Genomic DNA, 5,959 nt, shown 5'->3' with positions numbered 1-5,959 from the left:
AAATCAAGAAGGTTAAAGTTTTTTGAAGATATACAGTATCCATACAGGCAGACAGCAATACAAACAAGTGTGCAAAAAGTTTATTTTTTTTTAAATTTTATTTTCTCATGTACTTAATTTTAAATTTCAAACTTTGTGTATAAAATTTATTTTTTATTTAATAAATTGCATATTTTTGCATATTTTCCAAATTTTTACTGCATATTTTACCGCATATTATGATGTTTTTTGACGCATATGTATGCGCAAATTTGAGAACTTTTTAGCGCATAAAGTTCCGAGCCTTGGTGATTACTTACTGAGTTTGACAAATGTAGACGGTACACCAATTTGTAATACCCCACGTAAAACTTTTATTATTGGTAAGTTGATGAGAACAATAGTTTTCTAGTTAATTACATATGTACCAAGTATTGGCATATAATTCACTAGTAATATTTAACTACCAAAAAGTTAAACCTATTAAATAATTTTTGATTTTTAAAAATAATAACATTGTGTTTAATCATGAAAAATTATATTTAACAATATTATGCGAAATCATTTTTAATTTGTATTTGATGATATTTGTTACAGGATTTGCTGTTGATGTTAAATCCGTCTTTACTATCTCTGAACAACTTCTTGATGATATTCATTATAAGTACCTTTTAACATACAAAGTCTCACATGATCACTTTGAAATATTTTTTTAAAAAATTAGATAGCGTTTCGGTCACAATAGTAATGTAATCGAATTCAGAACATCAATGAAACAAATGCTATTGAAAAATTCTGTGACTTCATCATATGCCGCCAACTATATAGCTTTTGATGGTTCTTGCGAGGAAAGTGTTTTTGAAATCCGCTGGTCCAAAAGAAAATCTGGAAATGTTGAAAATGAAGAAGATAGTATATTACCTGATATTCAAACAAGCGAAATGATGGATTTGGTGTAATTAAAGAAAATATTTTATATTATATGTGTGGTTTTGTTGTAAGAAAAATTCTCATAAAGCTTAATTGTTTAACTTGTTATGAAAATTTATTAGAAAAATTTAGTGAGCATAATTATTCTCAAGCAAATGCTTATTCAACTTTTATTAACCTTAAGAATAGAGGGGGGTTGGTTAAATGTTCTGATGCTGTACTAAAAATAGTGAGATTTGTAGAAGAAAAACTTCTTGAATTAACATGTAATTTTGTTTCTCTTAAGTGTTCTTTAACAACTAAAATAATTTTTTATGCAAGAAATTATGTTTTCAATTTCAATATTTTTGTGAATGAAAGTTGTCCAGATGCTAATTTTTTGGAGAACCATAGATTAGAATTAGTTTCATTGATTTGTAATGAATATTTAAAAGTTAGACTACATCAGGTTACTAAGTTAAAAACAGATAAAATTATTAGAAAACGTTGTTTACTAAAAAAACTAATATTATTTAATAACCAGTAGGAATTTGTTTAAATATACTTTTAAAATCTAATTTACTGCATCATTTTCTTTTTATAATCTTTTTCTCCTAATATATTTTTAGGAATTACGCTTAAGACCAATTTTTAGTAAGTATACATCAAGGTATGGGTGTGATTACTTGGAAAACAAACCCTACTACAGTATATCAGTACATAAACATATATTTTATATATTTTATTTAATACATATGTTATAGCCACTTAGTGAAATTGACCATTTCATGATATGGTCACTTTTTTCATGAAACGGTCGTTCCAATTTGACATCGTGTAATTTTTTTTCATAATCTGGTCGTTCACTTTGTGTACCGAAAATATATTTTATATTTATCAAAATTTTATAATAATTTTTGTTTGTTACATTGTGTAATATGGTATGTATATTATATTAAGTTAAGTTTTGATATAATTAATAATACGAGTAGTAATATGTTGGTAATTAAACAAATTATATAATAATTTTAATAACTTATACATAATATAATTTATCGTATAATTAATAATTATTTAGTTTTGTTTTTTAAAACAAGCACAACGTTTAGTTTGACAAGCACTTTTGCATGTACAACTCAAAAATCTTTGACCTCCAAATTTAATTTTAACTGTTTCACGCAAAGTTAATTCGTTTTGCTTGTCAACTCGATGAGCAGATATAAAATGTGATGTGGCACGCTGCATATTTCCAAAACTTAACCATCCTTTAATTCAACCATCTTCAGTTCCTACTCTATACAACTCATTTTTTTTCTCAACTATAACAGAAATCATGCGTGCTGGGTCCAAAGGGACTCTGAATATATCTCTCACCATATTATATACGGACAACCATCTACTACATCACTAGAAAAGGTACTTCCGTTCAAACTATCAACATCTGAAGACAGTATTCAACAAATTCATATGAAGGTTCGGCGGAATAATGTCAAATATTTAAGAAAACGCAAAGTAATCATGGATAAGGGAAAGACTTTTCCTACATATCAACCTGGTCAGTGGACATTGGTAAAAAATCATTCTTTATCATCCAGCCACGACAGAGAGATATCCAAGCTCTTCGATATCTATCAAGGTCCCTACGAAATCAAAGCCGTATACAATAACAACACCGTCGACATCAAGACAACCAGTTCAAAATTCACTCGATACAACTTTCGCAAAATTCGCCCATACTTCCCTTCCAAGAAGGAGTCAATTTCATCCAAAAACTGATAAACTCTTATCTGTATCTGTATATATCCTTACTCTTTAATAATTATTTTTTCCATGTATAATCTAGGGATGTCCAGCTCTCCGAATAGACCATCTTTAATAGTCAAAATTCCCTTGTCTCGTATTACCAATCAAACTTTCACCACTCACTGTCTCAATAAACTACAAATTCAATTTTCTCAAATCGACCTTTCCAAAATTCAAGCACAGCAAAAAAGATATCAAGATTCAAAAATCACCCGTTATAATCTTCAATCTAAAATAAATCTCCCTCCGTCAGTAAAATTAACGCCCAAAGACCCTTTAGCCGAAAACTCACTCACTTACATGGAATTAAAAGCTCGCGAACTCATGGTTGCGGCCACCACCACCAACTTAGATCCACACCGTAAAGTTCAAATCCAGAAAGCTCGCGAGCTGATTACGGACAATTCCATAGTCAGCAACAGGAAGATGAATCAACTGCTTTATAAAGAAAACGCCAGAATCAAAAGACAACAAAAAAGGTCCACACTATAAAATTAAAAGTTGCCACTCACACATTCTTGTCACCTTTTAAGGGGGCAATGTAGGTGAACCAAATATGTGTCGCCACCTAGCGGTGTTCCGATTGCGCAACCGGCGCCGACGCACCTGCTCTCTTTGCGATGCGCGGCGCGTCGCACCTTTCGCGTCACTTGATAGTTAATATAGAGTATTCTTCTTTCACCGGCCGTTTTCTTTCCGTACTTTCTTTTACATTTTTTAATCTATATAATTATTTTCATTCCTTCAACTTATAAAAAATCATCAAAATACATCTTTAATCACCTATCAAAACTACTCCACGTCATAACACATCTCAACTTTAATAAAAAAAACTACGAAAAACTAAAACATCATCAATCCACATTCTGCTATCCACATCGAGGTCGAACGCGCTTAAGTACCCGGCCGAAGAGCCACAAAATCAACCCTCTCGCAGTTGCCTAGCTGAAATTCTACGGATACTATGCATACAGAATACAATTAGTTGTATTTTACTGTATGTGACATAGTACACCGTAGAAGAGTAACCTAAACAACTTGCCAGTTGACCGCCATCGACCCAGCAACCTGACCGATAGCCGCCATCAACAGTACCGCTGCCAGTTGTTTCTTCCGCCATCTCAAGTCCAGGACCCCGCCGCTTGTTCAGCCGCTATCCACGTTGCCGTGGACACCCAAGCCGTTCCTACGACTTTAGAGGCCCTGCTTTCCTCTACCCATTCTACATTTTCACCTACCCTTTCAACACGTTTTCATCTGCCCATTCAACCATTTAAAAAATCTTCATCAGTAATATAACCTCCCTCTAAATGCTATACATGTTTATGTCACATTTGAAAATTTTGTTTGTTAAGATAAAAAGAAAAATTGTTATTTATACTATAAAAAACTGTCTTATATACATTGAAATAAGATATACGTACACTTTGGCAATCCCACACATACAGGAGAACCAAACGTTACAGTATACTAGTAGCAGGCAATGTGAATATGCATTAATTGCTGGTCAAATTAAGCTGTCTAGTCATATAGTTCAACGTATTCTTCGATTAATTGTATAAATTCTACCAATTGCCACTGAAATAAAATTAAAATATTTTAACCCTGGTTATTATTTATTAAAAAAAAAATGTACTTACATAATTGATTGTTTAATTTGTTGAAAGATTAAAATATAATATAATATAGATATACAAATGTAATATGTATATTTTATTTTATTTATTAATTTATAATCATCAGATAGGTACCAGTAGAGAGCAATATGAAATTGCATTAGTTGTTGGTCAAATTGAACTGTCTAGTCATACAGTATAGTTTATACTGTATAGTTCACTGTTATTTTTGATTAATTACACCAATAATACGAATTGCCACTGAAATAAAATTAAAATATTTGAACCATGGTTATTATTTGTCGATTTATTTGTCGAGGGTCATTTAATAATTTGCAAAAAGAGAATGATTTTTTAAAATCTGAATTAAATTATTTGCGTGATAAAATGAACTCTACTGATCAAAATAACATCGATCTAGTAAACGAAGTTAATGATAGATTATCTAGATCACGTAATATATTAATTTTTAATACTTCTGAAAACGATATTATAAGTGATGAAGCAGTTGTTAATGATTTAATATCTAACATGAAAGTATACGTATCTATTTCTAAAATCCAAATAGGTAACTCATCAATTAAAAATCGGCCATTAGGAATTACATTCAATGAACCATCAGATGTAACTACTATTCTAAAATCAAAATCAAAATTATGCAATACAGATAAATATAAAAATCTTTGGATAAATTCGGACCTGACAACTATCCAACGTGAACAAATGAAGTCTCTTCGTCTTGAACTTCAGCAAAAGAGGAACAACGGGTAAAGAAATTGGATTATTAAATACCTTCATGGAGTTCCCACACTTTTTCAAAAAAACTGATTCAGCCTAGGCAAAGTAATATGAAAAAATGTAATATTAGTAATAGTTTTAAGTTTAATTCCAAAAATAATGTTAATTCATATAAATCTAAAATCAATTATATAAATGGGTATTATCAAAATTATAGAGGTCTGCGCACTAAATTACATGTGTTACGTGCCACCGGCTCGATTTCAAGTATTGCAAGTCGAAGATGTATTTAATTTAAATAAACATGAGACTTTTAATACATTAATACATTTATTTTAATACTCAAAGTGTTTAACAAATTCTAATACAAAGTGGCGTGAAGTAGCTTGTTGTTCCGTGACTAGAACTCATCTGAATTGTGGTCATTTTGGTCCCTCTTTTATATGGATTGATTGACGTCATTGGTCTTGTTGTTTCGGCAATACTCAGCAATAGGCCTTGCTCTTTTGACCTAATTCACTATTCTAGGAATACGGATTAACAGTTTATTATATCTTGTTATTTCGGCAATACTCAACGATAAGCCTTGTCCGTTTGACCTACTTCATTATTCTAGGAATCAATTTTATTACATCTCTTAATATTACTACTCGGTTTATGACCAATTAGTTAAATATAACGATGTGTAATACATATAATATTGTGATACGCACGATTTCTATTTATACGTGGTTCCAGGAATATGGTAGCCCATAACACATGTATTAAGATATAATATACCACTATTTAAAGTAGATTATTTTGTATTAACAGAAACTTGGTTATCAACTGATATAACAAATAAGAAGCTTGTGTTTGATAATTTCTATGTATTTTTAGTAGACCGGAGCGATAAAACATGTATTTGCAAGAGA

The 5,959-nt window shown here is 30.7% G+C and overlaps 1 long non-coding RNA gene across 1 annotated transcript; it reads right to left on the bottom strand.

Moving 5' to 3' along the window:
• Positions 1-542: 542 nt before the first annotated feature.
• LOC112679476 lies at positions 543-4,369 on the bottom strand. The gene is made up of 3 exons (XR_003148218.1): positions 4,332-4,369; positions 4,116-4,269; positions 543-864 (listed from the first exon to the last, which is right to left on the bottom strand). It is a non-coding gene; the product is annotated as an uncharacterized LOC112679476 (long non-coding RNA).
• Positions 4,370-5,959: the final 1,590 nt, after the last annotated feature.

The sequence above is a fragment of the Sipha flava genome, unplaced genomic scaffold (genome assembly GCF_003268045.1).
Source record: "Sipha flava isolate LNK unplaced genomic scaffold, YSA_version1 16307_pilon_pilon, whole genome shotgun sequence".
Classification (NCBI taxonomy): Eukaryota; Metazoa; Arthropoda; class Insecta; order Hemiptera; family Aphididae; genus Sipha; species Sipha flava.
The sequence above is the reverse complement of the archived record's forward strand: the minus strand, read 5'-3'. Positions and strand labels throughout refer to the sequence as shown.